The sequence below is a fragment of the Megascapheus bottae genome, chromosome 5 (genome assembly GCF_031878675.1).
Source record: "Megascapheus bottae isolate mThoBot1 chromosome 5, mThoBot2.hap1, whole genome shotgun sequence".
Lineage (NCBI taxonomy): Eukaryota > Metazoa > Chordata > Mammalia > Rodentia > Geomyidae > Megascapheus > Megascapheus bottae.
Window position 1 is genome coordinate 62001779 of NC_143513.1, and position 25025 is coordinate 62026803.

At 34.3% G+C, this 25025-nt stretch overlaps 1 protein-coding gene and 1 pseudogene across 2 annotated transcripts in view; one reads left to right on the forward strand and one right to left on the reverse strand.

Annotated features, from left to right (window-relative positions):
• Kcnd2 (potassium voltage-gated channel subfamily D member 2) overlaps window positions 1-25025 on the forward strand; it is a 479662-nt gene that overhangs the window by 206846 nt on the left and 247791 nt on the right. The gene's annotated exons all lie outside the window — the stretch shown is intronic.
• Window positions 15947-16695, reverse strand: LOC150063492 (methylosome subunit pICln pseudogene; annotated as a pseudogene).

Sequence of the window (25025 nt, forward strand, 5' to 3'; positions counted from 1 at the left end):
TTTAATTTTGTAGATACATAATACCGGAAAGGAGTCTTAGTTCTTTAGAGGAGTGATAAAATCATAAATGACAAAATTCTCAATAAACAATTGTCCAATGACAATAGTCTTATACAAACCTTTCCCTAAGTATTATTACTATTATAAACCCATTAGAAATCTGATTCAGGAAAAGTAATATTAATTTAAGGTTATACTGCTACTAATAAAGACTTTTCAAAATAGAAACTTTTGCACAATTTCAACCCCCAAAAGATTTAAATATCACATAAGTTTCTGGAGTTAAATGCTTTGTGCTATAGTGGAAAATATACTGGTTTTAGCATAACATTCTTTTGTGGTAAATCCTTATCCTCTTCATTCTGATCAGGGACAGTATAATTTATCAAGCCCCAACTTCTTGTAAAGTAATGGTAACTTTTTACTCTAACATTACTGCAAAACTTGACATATGCTCTACATGCACTTTAATCTATTAAGCTGGTTAAAGAGTTGGCCTGTTTGTGTTTTCTAAGGTTAAGGTGGAAGCCTAGAGTCTCCTAAGAATGTGAAGCTTTGAAACCAATAAAACTAGACTTAGTGAGCATGACTTGAAATGTTAAGATTCCATGGGATCCACAATGGGAAGAATGATTAGACATTCAGCTGTGATATGGAAACAGTAATGATTGGAGCAATGACAAAGTGCAGGTGCATGGAGAAAGTGTTCTTAGGTGCATGTGATAATTGAGCATGGAATTCACGACTGAGTTGGTGTTTTATAACGTGGATGTAATGTGAACCTGCACTGGGTTATACTTTGTTGAAGGATTTGACCTAGGTCATTCACAATGAACCACATGTCTGGTGATAGTGAGCAACAAAAAGCACCTTTACAGAGAGGACTCCAGATCAGGTTTCCTGGCTCAGGGATGCTACTCTCTCTGTGACTGAGAGATATTCTTCATTGTCATTTAGCCAAATCTCTAATCTAATAACACTTCAATCAGGTGTCATCTTAAGAAAAGAGGAAATCTGATCATCTCCACTGAATGCTATGACTTCTGCCCACAGTTATTTTTCTATCAGGGCTAGAAACTCCTTTTTTGGGGGGGTAGACGGGGATCATGGGCTTGAACTCTGGACTGGGTGCTGTTCCTGAGCTCTTCAGCTAAAGGCTACTGCCCTATCCTTGAGCCATAGCCCCACTTCCCGTTATCTAGTGATTAACTGGAGATAAGAGTTTCATGGCTTTATAGTGACTGAGCTGGCTTTGAACCATGATCCTCAGATCTCAGCCTCCTGAGTAGCTAGGATTACAGGCATGAGCCACCCCACCCAGCTTAAACACTCTTTTTGAACACCAACTCAGACAATACAATTTATGTCTGCAGTTAACCAGGAAAGCTTTTTGCATTTTCCATGAATTGGTTGATTAAAAACAACTTTAATTCAAACCACTTTGAACAATTGTAATACTGTGTAAGACATGAACAAATGTAATATGGTATAATACTGTGTAGTTACTGTGTAATTCTGTGAGGGCCATTTCTTAGAAATGATCCCCTAAACCTCCTTCCCTCTCTGAGTAGTCATTGTATATACTGAAAGAGGGAGGAGGCTGTGAAGAGATTCAGAATACCAGGGTGAAAGTTTCTGTTTGTCCTTTTGTCATTCTTGATGGAAATCTATAGACATATATTGAGAGTTGTGACCTAACAGTGCTCTACTCATCTCATCTGTCCATTCCCTGTGGCCCCCCTGGTAGTATTCCCTGCCAGCCTCAGTTGGGAAGAGTATGTCCTTTTCAAAAAGCAAACAACCTTAATCTGTTAGTGCCAAGGCCAGCCGGCAGCAAACCAGGGTTCGCAGATTGGGATTCCTGAAATAGGGGCAAGGACTAGGAAAAATTAAAAGAGAGACAAACAGATGGAGTTCGGGAGTACTACAGCCCAAGTCAGCAGTCCAAGAAGGCTGTGAGCTCCAGACTGCCGCCTAAGACTGTCCTGTTTCTTTTAAATTCCGACCTTAAATACTCTTCTTAAAACTAGGGAACTGCCAGAGGCTACATTCATACAAAATAGTAAACAAGTCACATATAGGATAAATGAGAAAGGATTAACATTGCTTAAAGTCATCCTGATAAGAACTGATTGACATTGCTTAAAGTTATCCTGATAAGAGTTACTTCCTTGTGTATACAGTTGTGTAGGTCCAAGGTCAGGTCCAAGGTCATTGACCCCACAGTTGGTCCCCAACATGTTAGAGTGGTATCCACTTCTGGTAGATTCCCAGCCACAGCTATGAGTTTAGGTACATACTCTGTGTTACACTCAGGTCTCCTGCTGGGCCATTACTTCTCCATCAACTTCATGGAAAGTGTCATGGAAAGTCATCAGAGTAGGCTTCTTTGAAGTCTTCTGCAGAAGTATAAGTGGGAGTATTGTCTGTATCCTGTGACTCTTGTCCAGCTAACATCCTCTAACCTCAGAACCAGTGATCTTTATTAAGCATCTCCAGGGAAAGGAAGGAAAGAGTTTAAAGGGCATTTGTTCTTCTGCATGTTCTCATTCTAGTTTTTGCTAAGGCTGACTTTCCTCACCTGTTCACTTCAATGCTTTCACTTTTAATCATTAAAGACCTGGCTTTAGATACCAAACTGAACATTCTGCATTTGCTTTTGGTGGATTATTATTACAAGAAATCTTAAGTTTTTCATATAATATGTTTATAGAAGTTGCATGTTCAGAATGGCAAAAGGAGAGGAGAAAAAGAGACTAATATTTCAGATAATGTGATTATATTTTTAAAATTTTATTTCTAAGAATTATACATATAAACATAAGGATATACTCTAGTATATACATATCAACAAATCTGTTAACTAAAATTTGTTGCATGACTGCTAGTTATCTAATTCTTTTGATCATTTCACTTCAATTTCTCTAAAATATGAATGTTGGCAATGATCTTGACAAATGCTTTACATGTAACAGGCTAGGTACCTTATATATATTTTTAAGTTATTTATGGTGTAATATTGAACATGCCTTGAAAATGTCAAAGTGCTTTTATTTCATTTGTCATATCAGATTTTATTTCATGTGTCATTTCATATCCCTTCAGGAGTCTTATTTCTGTTGCACAAAACCATAGGTAGGTCTATTTTAGTAGGTCAAACAGATTCACATAGCTTAAGCAGATGACTCCAGTGTGAAACTTCAGAACATGATGGACTTGTGACTCAAATGTATAGAAAAATACATTTTTGCTTTTCTTTTCTAAACTACCTTACATTCCATCATCATATTCAGATAACACAATTTTAAGCATAACCAAATTTTTATTGTGCCCATAGATAAAGTAACTCTAGGATATGGAAACAAGAGCTTTATCTTGTGTGATCATTGTTCTTAATGTACTATGTTATTTCTCTTATCTTTCCTTGCCCTTTAGTTAATCTCACATTGTTACTATATCTGACTTTATTATCTGATATATATATAAATGTATATACATAACATATACAGGGAAAGGGGGAAAAACAAGATGATTGGGAGAGGGTGTGGGGATGGAAATAGAGATAAAAACATGAGAAGGGGTATTAGTGTGTGAGAAGTACTACCTGGTGAATGTAATTGTATCCCTTTTATGCATTACCCCGACAATAAAAGATAATAATTTTTAAAATTCTGTAGCATTGTAACACTATTGAACACTACTCTCTATAAACCACTAATCTGATTAAAATTTGAAAAATCAATTTGAAAAATCTCGTGCCTCATATCATAGATTACAATTTCCAGAATAATGATTATGGATGGAAAGACAGCTCATCAAACGTAATCTTAAAAATTCCTTGCTTTAAGAAAGAGTAAACTTGGTTTGAACAAGGAATTTCTATATAAATATTTCCCTTTTAACATTGTATAAGGCCATTTAGAATTGTCAGAATTTAAGAAATGGGACCTAAAGAAAATTGAATGTCAGTCCCCACAGTTTCTAGATTGTGGACCTCAGCCAATCTCTTACTCTCTCAATCCCTTGATTTCTCTCACCTGTATAAATGAGTTCTATATGATAAGAAGCTGAAAGCACAAGTTAAAGTGTAGATGAGAAAACTCAAGTTATTTTTGACTTCTGCTAGCCTGTGACCTACTGGAAGCATATTTATTGTCATTGGTCATTATTATGTTTCCCACATCTTAATAATGCTTGACTCAGAAGGCCCCTTTAAAATAAAAGTCAGTTAATCGAACAGTTATTTAAACAAGCAAAGTAGGTAATGTGTAGTGGACAGGCAGACACACACACACACACACACACACATACACACACACACACAGCACATCTTTTAAAGTAAGTTAATGCACACACTTGACCTATTCTTAAATTCCATCAAATTCCTGTTATGCTGTGTGGGGGAATAGGAGAGTACATGTCATCATGAAATATTGCTTTTCTATATAGACTTTCTAATTTTATATCTACTCTGCTTTTAAAATATCCATTATATCTTTTCAAAGAGGTTTGTACTGACTTAAAATAGGGGAGAACACAACCTAATAAAATAGAAATAGTAAATTACTACCAATTAAAAGAAAAGAAAGAAGTCTCTGAACCAAAATAATAGCTTCAGTATTTGTGTATTATAGAGATAATCCTTAAGTTTTTGAATGCTTCTAACAGTCCAAGTGTGAGCCTACAGACTTGGCCTCCTTTTGTGCCTGAAGTGCTAAGCCATCAGCTCAGACCTGCTAACATCAATGAACCAATATAAAGATAGAGATTGGTAAAAGACAGGGATGTAATAGCTTGTACTGGTTTAGAAGTGTTCTTACTACTACCTTGCTGTTTTCAGGCAGATTACTGCATGCTAATTGTGTGGGTCAGTAAGTTTAGAGGAGCATTATGAGAAATAAGGCACTACACTTAAATTTCAAGAGACAGAGAATCAATACCATCCAAAACTTAATATAATCTGTGGACTTTGGTGGATAATGTAAGCTCATCAATGTTGACAGATGTACCTCTATAGTAATGAGTGGTAGGAAACTGAAGTTAAATATGGAAATCCTTGAACTTTCTGTTCTATTTTGCTGTGAACCTAAAAAATGTTCTGTAAAAGTGATTTGCTCATTCTATAAAATAAAAAAAAATCTGATTTTTTTTACAGAATACATTGTAGAAATATGAGGGGAAATCCACCATTCTACATTCATTGTGATATTTATTTTGGCTAGTTATGGGGCTTGAATTTGGTGCTTGCCTTATATGCTCACGGCTAATGAGCAATTGCCTTCAACCCACCTTGTAGCCAGTTAATTGGAGATAAGAGTCCTATGGAAAGTTTTGCCCTGGCTAGATTCTCCAAATATTAGCCTCAAAAGCAGCTAGAATTGTGAGTGTGAGATACCAGCACCAACCTTCTCTCTCTCCCTCTCTCCCCTCCTCCCTCTCTCTCTTTTGCCAGTCCCAGGGTTTGAACTCATGGTCCTTGGTCTTTCTAAAGGTTAGCCCTCTAGCACTTGAGCCACAGCAACACTTCCATCTTTTTCTATGTATGTGGTACCTAGGAGTTGAACCTGGGTCTTCGTTCAAGCTAAGCAAGCACTCTACCACTAGAGCAAACTCCTGGCCTGCTTTTTTTTTTGCCAAGGGGTTTCAGAAAATTTACATAGCAGAAACCAACTAGCTATAAAAGAAAAGGAGTGGGAGTGCAAACTCGTTCAACCACTATGGAAAGCAGTATGGCAGTGCCTCAAAAGGCTAAACATAGAGCTCCCCTATGACCCAGCAATTCCAATACTTGGCATTTACCCAACCATCCAGAAACAAGGGCATACTAAATCCACCAGCACAACAATGTTCATTGCAGCATTATTCACCATAGCAAAAATATGGAACCAACCCAGATGTCCCTCAGTTGATGAGTAGATCAACACGTTGTGGTATTTGTACACAATGGAATTCTATGCTGCTGTCAGAAAAAATGACATTGACCCATTTGTTAGGAAATGGAAAGACTTAGAAAAAATCATATTAAGCGAAGTAAGCCAGACTCAAAGGAACTTAGGCTCAATGGTTTCCCTCATTTGTCATAATCAGTAGAAACCTTGGGCTCTACTAGTAGAGAGCTGCAATAGAATAGAGCAAAACCTTGATACATAAGGCCATATAGTATGAAGCTAATTGAAAAGACCTTCAGGATATTGAAACAAAAGCCATATAATGAATGATTGTTGTCCTTAATGTACTATGTTATCTCTCATCTCTATTGCTCTCCCTTGGTTATCTCATATTGGTATAGTATCTCACTTTTTTATCTGATATATTGAATTTATTTGTATTTGGTTATTTGAAATTGGATAGGAAAGGGGGAAAACCAAGATGGGGGTGAGGGGGTGGAGGGTGGGAGGGGAGGGTAATGGGGACCAAGATATGTGAAAGGGTATCAATATATGTGAATTAATGCACCGTCTATCTAGCAAATATCATGTAACCCTTTTATTAATTACAATAAAAATATATATAAAAAAACAAAAAAGAAAAATTCCTCAGAACTTCCTACTGTTAGAGGCAGCCTGTAAGTGCTGGGTAAGTGCTGTAAGTCAAGCATACTGGACAATTTAAGGCAGCATTTATCTGAAGTTGAGATAATTAGAGTGACAAAAAACCAGCTGAATAAATCAGCAACATTTTGTAGCATATTCCCTATCTGAACTTAGTGCTTAAGTTATTACATTACAGGACACTAGAAGTGGTGTCAAAGCTGGTAAAAGATGCATTCTATTTCTAAATTTAGCTCACAAACACCTCGATTTATTTCTTATTACTAATGTCCTTCTTCAAAATGTTAAGAATGGATACTGTTTCATTTTATATGAAAGTCAAAAATATAACAATAATAATGACGATAGTGATAGTCTTTTACTCACTGACTCACCATGAATTATATATCAACAATAATATAAAACATAAATAAAAAAGTCTTTATAAATAAATATCCTATCTGTATAATGCTAGTCTTGAAAATGTTTCTAAATATAGACCAAGTCAAAGATATTTCCTAAAACATTTTCACTGGGAATATATACTGTAGACTTAAAATGATATGGTATTCTCATATGGTGTGTGGCACTTTTAAATTTTCCTCTATCACCCATAAATTTTCACTTATGTCATACATTAAATTGTTCTGCCATTTCCCATAAATTATCACTTAGTCATACTAACTTCACCATTGATATCAATACCAAATTCTGCCGCTTTTTTGCTAAAAATACTTGTCAATGAATAGTATTGCTATTCTGTTATGATCTCACAGAAACCACGAGTCACTATGGTCATCTTTTCTTTATGCCAGATATCTATGGGATCTGTGAAAAGAAATTTATCTTCAGTTTAAATATTGAATCATGTGAAGAGATCTTTTGCTGAAATAGTTTGAAAAATAACTTTTGAAAAATTTAAATCTCTACCACTCAGAGTGAAAATTTGCATAAATATTTTTGAATAATGTAATTATAGTCATAAGAAAAAAATGAGTTTTGTAAAAGCTCGCCAACAATTCATATCTCTGACTTTATGAGTTTCTTGTTCAAGCCTCTGGCTATAATGTTTTCTATCAGAGTGGAGAGACTGGATCTTTTGTCTCTTTCTTATACAAGCCAGGAAAACAATCACAGAGAAGATTTTGTAATTATAGCCAAGTATAATATAATAAAAAATTTGACCCACACTTATTTAATAATGTCATAAACAATTAATATTTTCTATTCCAGTATGTGATTTTGTAGGAAAGATAGCACCTTAGAGTATTTTCCTTGGTTAAAATGATAGATTCATTTGAATTCGATGCTAGCCAGGGAAATAAGTATTTTCTGCTTCTCTGCTGTAGGGAACAATTGAAACAAATGTATTGAAATTCATGACTCACACTTGACTACAGGCAATATCAACTTAAAATTCAAGGTTGTCTTGCTGCAGAGGTGTTATGAGTCTTCCTGCATGCAGTTCCATCAATTAGAAACAAAGGAAAACCAAACCTCACAAATTCTCTAAGAAGTTTGAAATGCAACATTTTAATAAATAGCTATGTTTGTTTATTCAGAAAAATACAAATGTATGCTAAGGATTTCATAGGTTCACAAATAGACCATGCTCTTAGTATTTAAACAGTAATACTCCTCTTTTAAATATATATCTATGAAATGATTTTATCTCTTTACAGATTTCCCCAAGAAATATATTTTATTAATACTCATGTGTCTGTGTGTATGTATAATAGTAAGTATAATGTCAAAACTATACTGACTATAAAACTTTGGTATTCTTTGTAGTAAAATTAGCCCAATTCTTACAAAATAAATGAATTTTCAAACTTGTCAATTTTTGCTTTCTACTGATTCACAAAATATTTTAGTAGAATTTAATTTTAAATACTTATTACTTTATATGAGTTTGTAAAATTATTAGAAAGAATTACAGACATGTGACTTGGAAAGAAACTAGGAAGATGTATTTGCCTACAAAGAAATTTTGATTTCTTAAAATGAACTTAATTTCCCTAAATACCTATTATTTTCAACTGCATTATTTATATTTTCATTTTGGTTTTACAGTAGAGGAATTTCAATAAATATTTCTAAAATTATTCTAGTACTTTCATACAGAATGCTAAAGTGTTTATTCTTATTGAACTGCATATGTTATGTCAATGCAATTTTCACAAATACCTATGTAAATTTGAAAGAATCGGGAGATTCAAAGTTTGAAGTAAGCACTAGCCACTAAAGTATCAGTAAGTTGGCAAAGATGCTAATTTCTTCCCAAATTTAAATTTCTACATTCAAATACCAAAGAATGTAATTATAAAAAGGTTTAAGTCAATAATACTATCATAAATTTTCACAATTAATTGTTTTATGGTATAGGAATCAGCTACCACTTTGTGAATAGATGAGTGAATTTAATATTGACTAAAATTAGATTTGTATGTACTCTATGGTGTATTTCTTCTCCAAAGTACACACATTTTTTAAAAAAGTGAGACCTTATTTTAGATGACTTCAGTATAGTAAAAACTTCACAGTAGAGATTAAGAGGCTAGGCCCTAGGTCCTATCATTCAGCTTTTATTTATTTTTTTATTTTGGCTCAGCCTAACATGTTACCATTTGAGCTATATTTTTACTTCTGTCTTTTGGTTGGTTTATTAGAGATAAGACTCTTACAGACTTTGTTGCCTGGTTCAGCTTTGAACCATGATCCTCACATTTCAGCCTCCTAAGTAGCTAGAATTAGAGGTATGAGCCATTGGCTACAACACTGAATAGTACTTTTAAAAACACATGTTTTTGTAAAATGATATAGTGGAGGACTTTAAATATATAGATATGTATGTTTTTGAGAAAAACTGGAGGCAGAATAAAGAAAGCAACAAAATATAATAATGAATAATAGTTAAGTCAACTTTACGATTTATTTAGAATTTGGTTTAATATTGCCCTCAAAATGACTATGTTTAATTTCATGATAATGACAGTCTTTTTAAGATCTTGGAAGGTGCCCATTAAAATTCATAAATTAGTAATATTCAATTACTTGCCATATTTGATATTAGATTGAATTACCTGTGATAATTTATAACATTCATAACTTTAGAAAACTTAGGAAAAAATATATATATTCAATTCTATCTGATCATTAACCAAGTCTTTTTGACATTTTATAAATGCTTAAAAAACAAAATCTGCAATTCTTAGAAATATGCAAGCAAAAACTACTTTTGTTTTATATTTCAAGGCTAAATTGACATTTTCATATTGGGATGCCATTTCCCTGTCCATATATTGTGAATATAGATAGCCTTGAAATCAGCATCCCATGATATTTTATAAGTTTATATATTAACTCATCTTTATACTCATTTAGCCTGGTAGTAATTAGAAGACAGATTAACCATTTCTGTAGCTACACATATGCTACTTAAGAGTCTGATAAGAAAATAAGGGGTGTGCTTAATTGACTAATTTAACATCTACTTTTAACCCCATCCCTGCACTGGCAGTTGTTTCACTGCCAGTAAAAAGCATGTTTTCCAGACTCCCTTGCCACTATATTTTGAGAGGAAAAGGATAACCTTGTGAAGGAAGTCCTTTTAAAATCTAGTAGTATTCTGTATACAGTTGATGCCATTTCTCCATCCCAAAGTACCAGTATGTGCTACAAATTCTATTTGCTATCTTTCCTAGAATTTACTTTCTATGGTTTTAAATAATGGCTTATTTGCTCATGATCTTACTATTACACTCAGGGTGGCATGACATGAAAGGTTAGATATTTAAACCACCTTGTTGTGAAGCTTCTTGAATAGTAATTTTTTTCATTTATTTAATATTGAAATTAAAATAACAGCAATAAGCTCCATTTTATTGACTGACAGAGACTTTAAAAAGAATAGAATATTTTTATTAGGTATTCCATGATTCACGGCTTTCTGGAACAGAAATTTGCTGATAGGGATGCAAGAGAATGAAACATGGTGATTTAGAGTTTGTTCAACTTGAGATCTCAGGATGAAAAGGAGACAGAGTTCAGTAGGCCATTGGCATGTGAATCTAGATCCCTCATTTATTTATGTTTTGAGGTTTTTTTAATAAGGTTGGTAGTTACATAAAGTTCATAGTACTCTGTAACACAGTTATATTTAGCAAATGTCACAAACTTTTTTTTAACTTTTATAATACTGAGCATCATTGATCTATAGATCCCTCCTTAATATAAAGGTCAAAGCTTGGTAGGTACATCTGTGATTTATCTACATGAAAGTGATAGCTAAAACTGAGATTGCCTGGAAAGAAAAATAGAAAGCTAAAAGATATACTGATGAAAAATTCTTGAAATGCCTGGACTTAAAAGTAGATAATAATGAAGAATTTGACAGAGGTTCAATAATTTCACTTCTTTAAGTAAAAGGCAAAAAAATCAGTAATATGCATTAGAATGAGCCACCAAATAACAGAGAAAGAAAACCATCCTAGACTATATTACAGGGACATCCCATAGGGTAAGAATTCAAATGCCCCAAATTAAAAGGAGCACTTCTAGATGAAAGCAATTTCAGCCAACCAGTGAAACAAAGGACTGATTTTACTGGACTGGTGAATAACTCTGAGATGAAGAATTAAACATAAAACAGTATAATATTATTTCTGAAAGTATGACCAAAAGAAGAGCAGGTTTGAGTAACTATATATCTGAATGGGAAAAAGCAGCTAAAGGAAATTTGTTGTCATCGTTTTCCTCATTGTTTATGTTTGCATAGAGGAATTTAAATGTGTAATATATGAGGAGAAGAAAAACTGGTGAAAAGTAGAAAGGCTGTGAAGTCAAAGAAAAGTTAATAGTGGGTTCATGATGAGCAAATCCTCAAAAATGCAAGAAAAGAAAATCTCAGTAAGACCTTGTGTGGATATCATTAAAAATGAGAAGGTAGTGCTTCCATGGAGATAGTAAAGAAGAGCCAGACATGTGAGGAGAAAGGACACACTAATGGATCTGTTAGGGATCTATTTCCATTTAAGTAGTTATTATCATCTAATCCTTAGTTTCTACTTCTGGATTGAGAAAGGATTTATAGATATCCTAAGATACTAGGGTGGATGACAAGGTGTGTTTTGTCCTCCTCATACCAACAGCTTTGGAGTTTTTTCCCCACAATTTTATAAAGGCTTTCCATCTGATTTCTTTAGGGGGTCTTTTTGGTGATTTTCTGAAGGTCTCACACCTATTTTTTTATTGTAATTAGTAAAAGGGTTACATGATATTTGCCAGATAAGAGGTGCATTAATTCACATACATTGATACCCTTTCATATGTCTTGGTACCCATTTCCCTCCCCCCCACACCCCCCACCCATCTTGGTTTTCCCCCCTTCCCTATCAAATTTCAAATATCCAAATACAAATAAATTCAATATATCAGATAACAAAGTGAGATACTATACCAATATGAGATAACCAAGGGACAGCAAAGGAGATGAGAGACAACATAGTACATTAAGGACAACAATCATTCATTATATGGCTTTTGTTTCACTATCCTGGAGGTCCTTTCAATTAGCTTCACATTATATGTCCTTATGTATCAAGATTTTGCTCTATTGCAAATCTCTGCTAGTAGAGCCCAAGGTTTCTACTGATTATGACAAATGAGGGAAACCATTGAGCCTAAGTTCCTTTGAGTCTGGCTTACTTCACTTAATATGATTTTTTCTAAGTCTTTCCATTTCCTAACAAATGGGGCGATGTCATTCTTTCTGACAGCAGCATAGAATTCCATTGTGTACAAATACCACAACTTGTTGATCCACTCATCGACTGAGGGACATCTAGGTTGGTTCCATATCTTTGCTATGGTGAATAGTGCTGCAATGAACATTGTTGTGCTAGTGGGTTTAGTATGTCCTTGTTTCTGGGTGGTTGGGTAAATGCCAAGTAGTGGAATTTCTGGGTCATAGGGGAGTTCTATGTTTAGCCTTTTGAGGCACTGCCACATTGCTTTCCATAGTGGTTGAATGAGTTTGCACTCCCACCAACAGTGTAGTAGTGATCCCTCCTGGCCACATCCCCTCCAGCATCTGTTGTCATTCGTTTTCCTGATCCTGGCCATTCTAGCTGGAGTGAGGTGGAATCTTAGAGTTGTTTTGATTTGCATTTCTTTTATGACCAGAGATGTTGAGCATTTCTTCATGTGTCTATAGGCCATTTTTGTTTCTTCTTCAGAGAAGACTCTCTTTAAGTCTTTGGCCCTTTTTTTAATGGGATGGTTGTTGCTTTGGAGGTTAGTTTTGGAGTGATTCACTTTTTTGAGTTGTTGATATATTTTAGATATGAGGCCTTTGTCCGTTGTTTGGTTGGTGAAGATCTTCTCCCACTCTGTAGGCTTCTTGATTAGTTTACTAGCTATGTCCTTTGCCATACAAAAGCTCTGCAGTTTAATGCAGTCCCACTTATGCAGCCTTTCTCTGATTTGTTGTGATTCTTGGTCCTTATTAAGAAAGTTTCGACCTGTGCCAAGGAGGCCTAGTGTATCTCCTATTCCTTCCTGTAGAGTTTTCAGTGTGTCAGCTTTTACCTCCAGGTCTTTGATCCATTTGGAGTTAATTCTAGTGCAAGGTGACAAAGAAGGATCCAGCTTTAGTTTTCTGCAGGTGCTTAACCAGTTCTGCCAGCACAACTTGTTGAAGAGGCTGTCTTTCTTCCATTCTATTTTTTTGGCTCCCTTGTCAAAGATTAGGTGGCCATAGGTCTGTCTCACACCTTTTTTTAAGGAGATATGGACTAAATCATATCACATCAGAGAAGAAATACCCACTTTCCAAGATAAATTAATTTCAGGTACAAAATGACTTTTTAACAAATACATATTTTCAAGTATTTCAGAGTCATTTTCCAAGTATAATGTGCCTATTATGCTTTTTGCTATCTTAGGGATCTCATTTTTCTTTTTAAAAATTACATAGAGAATCTATAAAACATTTTTATAGAACCTCCATCTAAGAAAAGTTTGGCCATGTCTATGACCTCTCATTTTATTATGAAACTTGTCAAGATATCAGTGTAAAGAAATTGCCCACAAATTGATGTTTGATGTCATTTTCCTCAAAATAAATTATATACACAGACACTTCCAGTATCTGGGATCAAGTTTAACATACATTATCTAATATACGGGGAGAAGGGAGAGAAAGAGGTGCCATGTGAAATGGAAAAGAAAGTTAAATTGATTGAGAGATTATTCATTAAAATAAATTTAGTATAAGAAATTTATTTTATGCATTTTAAAAGTATTTTAATTTTAACCAATATTTAAAACCTTCAACCTTCATTCTTTTAGTTTTATTTTGAGGTAAAAATACTTATTTTAAGTAACATTTGCACCATGGTGTTCTTGTTATGGTAATATGCATGTTGATGTTAGTTATGAAAATAGTAGCTATGTATTCTAGACATTATTGATTTTTACTCTACTCAAAACATGAAATTTTAATACACATGGAGTTAACTATTCTGGGATACATAAACTAAGTTGTCTTTTCCAATATTTTCAGGAATTAATTTCTTCTATGGCAAGGTAAAAGATTAAAGGAATAACTGTTCTTATTCCTCTGTAGATATCAAGATAGTGATATGTTATCATTGTTCACAAAGTAATTAAGAGAATAGTCCTTAACTTGCTCACTCCAAAAAGTTCACCAGACCTTGCTTGGCAAAAGAACTTTTCCTATTGGATTCAGTGAACACTGAAACATACAGTTTTTGTGTATTGACTTTAGAAAATATGTTTTTCAAGCTAGAAATACAAAACAAAACATGCATAACAACTGATAGCTTGTCTGAGCCTTGCTCTGAGTCCTTTCCAGACAGTAACTTCCAGACACTTTACAAAAAAACTCACTCTTTCCATAGTCATCAGCACTGCATGTCTAACATTTCCAACTGTGCCCCTCTAGACAGCCAAAAACCTGAAAAAAAGGGATCCATCTGTATTGTTCACTTCTGGACATCCAAAACCTAGTATAGAAAAAGTATCAATGAATATGGGTGAACAGGTCTGAAATACTTAGATTTCATTCACACAGAAGTTAATGTTTAACCATATTAACTTGTAATGCCTATGCATATAGAGCTAATATACAGCATGATAGTTGTGTCAAGCTGTTATTTGGAGAGCATTTTTGGATACTATTTATAAGATGTTGAGATAGGTCTTTAAAACACAAATCTTAGACCATTTTCATTGTAAGTTATGGGTATTAGTTTAACAGTGTGTTTAACTTTGCTTTACCAAAAGACACACCACCAAGGTTACTATAAAATAATGGAAGGTATCAAACTATGGGAGTCAAAGAAAATAGGAAGAGAACAGATGAATAGAACATACTGAGCCTCTGCACACTGGAGGGCCAGCAGATAAGTGGTAGTTGACTCAATGGAGTAGAAACCTGCACCTACACATGATGGGATTCAAGAGGACAACGTATAAAGAGGTTAATGCTGCAGACGCATGGGACAACACAGAAATTGCAGCCATCAAATGTCTCCAAGAATGGAAAGTTATAGCTTGGAGACCTGATTGAAAATTCATAGAGAAAGCAGGCAGCCAGGGGAGTGGAAACAGAACCTAATGTTTACTTCTCACAAATGTTGAACCAAGAAACCAGACTGAAATATAGTAGAGCCAAGGAGGAATTGAAAGAGTGTCATTCTTTTTTTGAAAGATAGAAAATCTAGATTTATTTGTTAAGCTATTACAAAGACAAACAATTACCATGGGAAGGACTTTGAGGACTTCATAGTAGTTCATTTGATCTGTTATAGAACCTAAGAGAGTGGAAATCAAGGCTATAACCTAGGAGACCAGAGCAGAGCCAATGGTAAAACAGGGCAGAATCTAGCCTCTGCATCATTGGTAGGATTCAGTTGGGGTTTTCCAGAGTTTGCAGGAAGGCCTGAATTCATTCATCTGGGCTCCAGTTTAGTAAGACTCATATCCATGAGGAGCACAACCTCTGTCATCTTGACTTTGTCTCTTAAGGGTAAAGGTATTCTTAGTTCCAGAGAGGCATCTCAGATTCAAACTATCTCTTGCAAACTCCACTCTGATCAACCTATACCCCAAACTCCTGTGTATTTCACCAGAGGCCTGCTAGTGGTCAGGAAGGAAAGGCCTACTCAGACAACACCAGACACAAAAAGCTTGGGTAAGTGATAAACTACAACACCCCCTGGTTAAGTCTCCTTTGTTAATAAAGGTCGTAGTATCTTCTGCTGGTGACAACCTGCTGCCTCAGAATAGTTTGTCTTGAGAAAGAACTGGTTCAAGTGAGTTTTGAAGGGGAAAAAAAAAGCCTTTTATCAGCCCCACTCCACAGTGGAAGAGGCACCAAGTTCCCTCCTACAGTTCCAAGGAGAATCTTAAAGGAGATTAAAGCCCTTTCAGTGATCAACATCTGCATCCTCAAACTGTCCAGCAACTGTTGGTGTAGTGTCCACCTCCATGCCATCTTCATAACTCTTACTGAATCTTCTGTTCGTACACCAGCCTTGTTATACTGACTTCTCACAGGCTGAGAGAGAATTCCTTCCAGTCTCTCCAGTGTGACTTGGCCTTCTGCTGTTAAATGGGACACTCCTTCTTCATAGGTATAAAATGTAGGGATATCCCCCTGTCCTTGTTTTTGTGCTTCCACATCATATTCTTCTCCATCACAATCATCCTCATCCTCTTCATCAGGATCTGGATGCAGGGCCTGGCATTCACCCATTGCAGTTATCATTGCTTTCAATGCTGATTTATCACTAGGCACAAATCTAAATTCAGTAGTAGGTTCTACATCATCATCACTGTTGTCTTCTTCATCAGAAAGAGATTTTCTTGATTCTTCAAATTTGGAATTCACCATAACATGTGAATGTTCTCGAGGATAGGCATTTAGATCCTGGGAGATATATAAGCTAATGGTGCGGTATTCCAGTGAGAATCCTAATCCAGATCCATCTAACCAAGACAGGCAGCTCTGGGGGGATGTTGAGGGTCCAGGTGCGAGGCCCTTCCTTTTAAGTACAGCCTCCATATCCAGCTGCTGCTGCTGGAGTCCCTCAGCCAGCTCTGGCAGCGGGAAACTTTTAAGGAAGTTCATTGCAGCCAGAAGAATATAAACACAAAACCCAGCAGAGGCCAAGGGTGTTATTCTTTAGAGAGGCAAAATTGAAATTCAACAAAATAAAACACCAAAAAAGCAGGCACTTTAAAGGGTGAAATAAGATCAAGGAGAAAGAGGGAAACAAGAGAATACAGTAAACAATTAATGCATCATCTACAAAATTAAGAAGAATTGAGGGAAGAGATGAGCAGGGGAGGGAGGAGTAGGTGAGAAAGTTGAAAGGGGTGACATCTATCCAGGTATACTGTATACACAAACTGCTTTGTGAAGTGGCAAGTCCTTTTTACAACTATAAGATAATATTTTAAAACATGAATAAAGATAGAATACTTCATTTAAAAGAATAATCAAGTATCAGTAGATCCTTTAATACTCAAAAGAAGGCATGATGTTCTAACTCATTTTTCCCTTCATTGCTCACTTATTCATTGTCTTTTTTCCTTTGCATAGTTTATCCCATTACCTAAATTGATTATAATAACTGACACAATGCAAAGGAAATTTACAAAGTTTGTATAAAGGACCTACCTATCGAAGCTCTCCTTCTAAACATACGAAATATGCTCCAGACACATGAATAGAACTTGAAGAATATTAGACATTAAAATGCAAAAATCAGTGCAAGCTTTTAATCCTGATTTTAATGACCTGAACTATTTCTTTTAATTGGAGCTAAATAGAAAACATGTAGCCATGCAACAATTTCAGTGTTCCTGACTGACATGGGCACATAGGAACTATAAGAAAGATCAAGATTGTAAATGGCTTTGAAAGCCATAAATTATAAAATCAATATGCTAAGCTACTGGAAGCCAATGTGAAAAGCACAACACAAGAGAACTCCAGTGATCTTTCTGGCTCCCAACAAAATCTGGCATCCACATTCTGTAAAATGGCAACCGATTTTCCTTTTTCACCAAACAGGCTTATGGTTATTGCTGGCAATGCAGGACCTTCAGTGTAGCAAGCAACAAGCCACTGAGCTAAATCACTGGCCTCCAAAAACAAGATGGGAGAAAATGAACCACTGCTTTTGAGTGTTGAGTAAAACTCCTAACTTAGTTGGAGTTTACTTTAAATTGAAATTAATTAAAGATAAGCAAAACACATTTAATAAAAGATAAAGCAGAATATTAAGAAAAAATGGTTGAAGTAAGAGAGAGGGAGGGGTTGAAAGACAATATAAAAGGAAAGGGAGAGGAGAGAGGGAGAATGAAAAGAAAAGGGGGGAAGGGTAGACTAACAAATACAATCTTATTAACTGGGATGTCACTAATTTCAGGTGTCCTAGGGCTCCTTATACAATCCAACTATTAATATTTGTGGTGTCCTTAGCCTGGGTGAACTCCCTTATGGCTTGTTTCTCTACCTCCTACACAGGAAGCTCAAATCTAAAGACAACACTTATAGTCCCAAAGTTGTTATTTGTGTATAATGTCCTTTCATAACAGATGAGGTGGTGTTAGAGAGAGGAATATCTCTGCATGTGGAATATCACCATTGCTGTACCTGATATGCTTGAAAAGACAATACTTAAATCATACTTCTTCTTATTGTCTACATTTTGTCTCAGCTAAGACTTTGTATTAAGAATTATGGGAAACCAGGTTGGTAGCTCAGTCCTGTAAATTCTAGCTACTCAGGAGACTGAAGTCTGATGATCAAGGTTCAAAGCCAGCCCTGGAACTAAAGACCAAGAGACTCTTATCTCCAATTAACCACTAGAAAAGGAGAAGTGGGGCTGTGGGGTAGAGTGGTAGCCTTGTGCAGAAGAGTTCAGGAACAACAGCCAGGCTCAGGGGTAAAGTGGTAGTTTTGAGCTGAAGAGCTCAGGGACAGCACCCAGGCCAAATTAAAAAAAAAAATGAAGAAGATCTGAGTATCTTTCATGACATATCAAAACCAAATGTATAATTTCCTACTCATTTTGAAACCACCCATTTTATGATACTCTAATAAACAGAAAAGCCAGGCAAAAGTAAGTGACTTTGTTTTCATAGGAAAATTAACAATATATTTTATTAAGTGCTCGCTAGAGTACATTACTTAAAATTTTAAATACATTTCATAAAATAACGATGGTTCTTACTTTGGAAAAATAAAGTTACCTCATTCTTTTATTTAACTTTTCTTGTGCTTACTTACTAATATGTATCCCCTTTTATGAGTTGTCTTAGATCAATTTGTTCAGGAAAAAATGAAAAAAATCATCAGTATATTAAATAGAGGTAATGTACATCAGAAAGTAACAATCAACTTCATCTTGATTTGAACATCTAACAGGCTATGAACATCTAACAGGCTAATTATAGTCAAAGCATACTTTCTAGAATGTTAAAAAATAAGCACATATTCAGGAAATTCCCTTAAGTATTCTGTCCAATTTCAGCCTTCTATCTGAGAGTATAGAATGTTAGATCATTAGAATAAATCAGCAATTACATCTGAATGTTAACAAGTATACTGATTAAAATTACCACTCTACTTGAAATAAATTCAATCTTTTACATATGTATTAATATTCTGTATATTAAATACAAACCAAATTAATTATTTATTCCCAATTTAAAAAGTTTACAATATGTCACTTAACACCTCACATCTAAAACATGTAGCGTAGCATAAATAGGAATTAGTTCATAAATAGCACAAATGGCATATTTATCTGCAGATTAGTCCTGTATAACTGAGCTATCTTCAATTAATACATATATACATATATATGAAATGTTATTTATGTATAATGCATATGAAGTATTTAAGTTGAAGATTAAGAACTGTCATGCAAAATTACTCCTGTGATTTGATTAGAGATTTCTTTTAAAATGTAGGCATTCATCCAATTGATAGAATTTGAAAGATAAGCCATAAACCTTATAATGAATTCAGTCAGAATAATACTGCATATAAATAACATTCACATAATTCCTGTCCCTCTTCCCTTGATGGGTTACCTAGGTTGGTGGCATAGACATATTCTGGAATGCTATTTTTCCCAGTTACATTTGCAATTATTTTTATAGAAACTAAAATGTTTTCATTTCAATAGCTGTTGCACACAGAATTATATCATATCCCTAAGCAATACTAATCTTTAGGCTATTATTTAAGCAGTTAAAAATTATACTTTATGCCAATTGCAAAATATCTTAGAAAGTTTGAAGTAATAATGTGGTGATATTTTCAAATGTAAAAGCTAATAAAGATTATATATCCAGGATGGTTGCATTTCAGTAATTTTAAATACAAAGTACTTCTGAAACATTTTGTAAATGAGCTAGCACCTAAAAGTAAGCAATTATCACACAGGGAAAATACACAAGTTAATGTATCACCCAAAACTCCAAAGAAAATACTTCAAAGGACTATGTCATTATTTTAATTCTTAATAATTTGCAGTTTAATATGGTATTACTTGTTCTGGAATCCTATGTATTTTAGGACTGTGTTCAAAGAGCATATTCACAAATTTCACCCAAAATATGAAAAGAGCATATCATACATAAATCATCAAGATACTCAGAAAACAGACCCTGAGTTAATAGCAGCATCAAATCACATTAAGCTGACAGCAGTGATGTCTGAGCCCCATGTGTATGGTTCTAGTCTGTGCCTGAAACACTCCCTAGAGAGTTTTAAAAAATACTAAAATCCATGAGTGGATTAAGAGTGACTGGTGAGAAGAATTATTTATATAAAACACATATGGATATCTCATAAAATAATATCTCTCTCCCTATTCAGCTTTACTCACTACCACCTGATACAAAGTTCCTGTTAAACTAAGTAAATATGTCATCTCATTGTTGATGTTACAGCAAAGTGCACAAGGGTACTTGTCTCATAGTACAACATTAACTGAAAGGAGAAGCTTAGTGAATACTTGCTGAGTGTGAAGGAACAAGTTCACTGAGAACTTCTTTAGTATTTCACTCTGCTGAAACCACAAAAAGAAGCTCTGTCATCTAGGGTACACACACACACACACACACACACACACACACACACACACACACATGCACACAGAGGCACACACACATACACACAAAATAACACTTCACATCCTCAAAAACAGAGACTTTTCATCAGATAGGTGTATCACAATCACAATCTGAATCACTTTTAAGAAACATGAGCACACAGATACATGCATATGCAACACATACCTAGTGTATTTTCAGTGAATTGAAGACATCACACAGATCAAGAGGACTTTTACTATAGTTTCAACATTCTCTCCAAGTTCATGTTGAACTTTAATTTCCATTTTTTCTTTTTTTATTAAAGAATGTTTTAACATTGATTTTTACATCATATTTCAAGTGACATATTTAACATACAAGTATTCAAGAAGAGAATCTCTATATACAATCACTGGCACTTAGATTTTAGAACATAATTAAAATTAGGCTGAGGGTTTGTATGTAGTGCAGACAAGTAGAAGATTTAAGATGTAATTCAGCCTGAGAGTTGTTGTTACAGGCTTTCAAATGTAATAAAGAAATTTTTTCTAATGCTAGCACAAAGGATTTCTGTCCTTACATATCCTTTGGCATCCTATGGTTGAAAGTAAATAACCTTTTGTCTTTAAGTTAAAACTATCATAAAAGAAAAAAGCTTTCCATTTCCTAACAAATGGGGCGATGTCGTTTTTTCTGACAGCAGCATAGAATTCCATTGTGTACAAATACCACGTCTTGTGGATCCATTCATCAACTGAGGGACATCTAGGTTGGTTCCATATCTTTGCTATGGTGAATAATGCTGCAATGAACATTGATGTGCTAGTGGATTTAGTGTGCCCTAGTTTCTGGATGGTTGGATAGGAAATGGAAAGACTTAGAAAAAATCATATTAAGCGAAGTAAGCCAGACTCAAAGGAACTTAGGCTCAATGTTTTCCCTCATTCATCATAACCAGTAAAAACCTTGGGCTCTAATAGCAAAGATTTGCAATAGAGCAAAAACTTGATACATAAGGCCATATAGTAGGAAGCTAATTGAATGGATCTCTAGGATATTGAAACAAAAGCCATATAACGAATGATTGCTGTCGTTAAGGTGCTATGTTATCTCTCATTTCTTTTGCTGTTCCTTTGTTATCTCATATTGTCACAATATCTCACTTTGTTATCTGATATATTGGATACATTTGTATTTGGTTACTTGAAATTGGAAAGGGAAGGGGGGAAAACCAAGAAGGGGAGTGGGGGTGAGGGTAATGGGGACCAAGACATGTGGAAGCATATCAATGTATGTGAATTAATGCACCTTCTATCTGGCAAATATCATGTAACCCTTTTATTAAATACAATAAAAAATACTTAAAAAAAAGAAAAGAGCTTGCCCTAGACATATGGAGAAGCCCAGTAACATTTGGGGCATACAATAGAGCATATTTTGTATGGAGATTTCCAATAGTATTACTTTTTTTAGGAATAACATTAAATCTTAACAGAATACTGTGTGGGTTAAATGCTGAAAATATATTATTAGCCCATTTTAGTAAATGAATTCTCATAATATTCTATTTTATACATTTTAGACTAAATTTTTAGCTTTTGTTTTTTGAATTGTTGATGCGATTAGGGAACATTTATAAGAGCTACTACATATTTATGTAATTAATGTGATTTGCAAATTAATGTAAATAACTTCAATTTAGCAATTAAGTTTGTTATGTTTTAATAAAATACTTAGAATGTTAAGAAACTTCATGTCACAATAGAATTTTTAAATTAAAACTTGGGATATTTAATTCTTTTCTAATCAAGTTTTGCATTTGTGGTACCATATAAAGATTGTGTTTCAATTCCATCATTTTAAATGGAGGGGAAAAAATCCATCTTGGTGCCTTGCACAGGATTATGTAGGATATCAACATCTGCCCAAACATACTATTTCATGGCTATCAACCAAAAAAGAAGTTATTTATTTTCTCAGACTGTAGTCATTTCAATTCCCATCTCTACTCATTTTATGGCATGAGAATCTAATAAAAAATACAAACACATGAAAACATAGATATTCTCTTTAGTAAAATGAAATTATGAAATAACATGTTATTTAGAAAAAGTTTTATAGTAGGTGAATTTCTTGAGTTCAACTTGTAGATATATACAAACACATACACGTACACATATACATACATATAATATATATGTGTGTACTATATAAAATTGTGTGAACTCTATATAGAAGTTTCTCACAGTCCTTGGGGTTCAGAGGTCCATATTCAAGACATTGGCATATTCTGTGTTTAATAAAGTCAGATTTTCTAATTCCTAGATAGAATATTTCATCTTTGTCCTTGTATCTGGATACAAGGATCCTGTTTCTTAGCATCACTAATCCCATTTGTAATTACCTATCATCTGCCATCAGCTTGTTGGAGAGATTACAAATTTTAGTTAAACATTAATGTTGAGAATTAGCAACATATATGAATATCAAAAGAAATAAACATTCATATCTGGAAATACACTCACATGCATGTGCACAATTCATGTTGGGAAGATTCTGCACAAAGGATTGGAAAATTCCCATACCATTCTCTTAAAGGATCTTTTCAAGAAACCTGCAATGTAATAATTAATATTAGTTATTCATGGCTTAAGAAGAAATTTGAGCTTGGTATTATCTGCAAAATTAGAAAATATATAATAGTTATTAAGAACTATATAATAGTTATTATTCTATTATGTAATCAAATTCTAATGTTCATCATTGAAGACTGACAATAAAGGATAGTCATCACTTATTAGGATCCTGGAATTAAGTGAGTGAAGATAAACTTGAAGAAATTATATAAAAATTTTATAAAGATGTTTTGCAAATACAAAATAAAAACAAATACCAAATTGAAAAAATTCAAGTCATTAAAAGGTAATTTCATTTTTTACAATAGAAAAAACCCACAAAGACCTAGAAAATTACAGAATAACGCATAATATCCACAGTAATAAGAAGTATACAACTTGGGAGGAGGTTAGCAGAGCGATAGTGGGAGCAAAACATGGGAAGGAGGAATAATGTTCAGGAAGTACTGACTACATTATGAATGTTACTGTAAGCCCTGATAGTAAAAAAGAAAATACAAGTTAAGTTTATGCATTTGAAAATGGCAACATTATATTTTTAATTAAGAATTTTAACATGAGGAAAATGTGCAACATCACTACTTATCAAGAAATAAGCTACAACAATATTCATCTCATTTAAGACTGTTCCCTAAACAGAAAGCAACAAACTCTGGTGAACGTATGCTAATAAAACCCACTTGTACAGTTGTATAATGAATAGATTCTAATGAAAATGTGGAAAAAAGAATACATATTTCTCAGTGACTCAGTGAAAACAGTAAATCATAACACTTCAGTTTTTAGAGGATGCTATTGATCTCTTTCGAGATTTTGTGATCTTAGCCATTGGAATTGAAAGTGTTTCCATTACCATTACTATGATGAACCTGAAGGAGAAATTTATAGGTCCACTAAACATCTAAATAAAATAGATATGAATATTTTTGAATAATTATGTTTTGAATCTTTTAACAATTATTTGGAGAAATATTGTGATACTATTGTGGAAGTCACTCCATTGTGTTATTAAATGCTATCCAGAGATGCAGTAGAGTGAATATTAGCATTGCCTTATTGAATTATACCAGTACAGCCCGTGAAGAAACTGTCAAGATGCCTTGAGTCTTGCACCTAGAGTGCTTCTGCTCCATTAAACTCTGAACTTTCAAGAATGCTACCTACACATATTAGTGCTCTGTTAGGATACAACGCTAGCCTGTATCAAGGCACTGGTTTCTGAGATGGATGTATTGTGAGGGTTCAAACTAATATAACTTTCTTCTACAGTTGGTGTATGTTATACTTTATTTCAACTCCTTAAAAAATGATCACTAGGGGCCAGGAATGTGGCCTAGTCGTAGAGTGCTTGCCTAGCATGCACAAAGCCCTGGGTTCAATTCCTTGGTACCGCATACACAGAAAAAGCTGGAAGTGGTGCTGTAGCTCAAGTGGTAGAGTGCTATCCTTGAGAAAGCCTAAGGACAGTGCCAGCTCCAGGACTGGCAAAAAAAATCAATAGTTTGAATGTTGGAATAAATATTAGCATCAAAATATTTTTATTAAAAAGATGTAAGGGCCCTGTTGTGATGTTTGTGTTTTTGCTTACTCTATCCTAAATTGACTCTCTTTGTAGACTTGTGCTGTATTCTGCTTTCAGAAAAGTTTTGCAAATTGTACAAGAACAATATAAGCATGGCTGGGGCCGGGAGTTTGGCCTAGTGGTAGAGTGCTTACC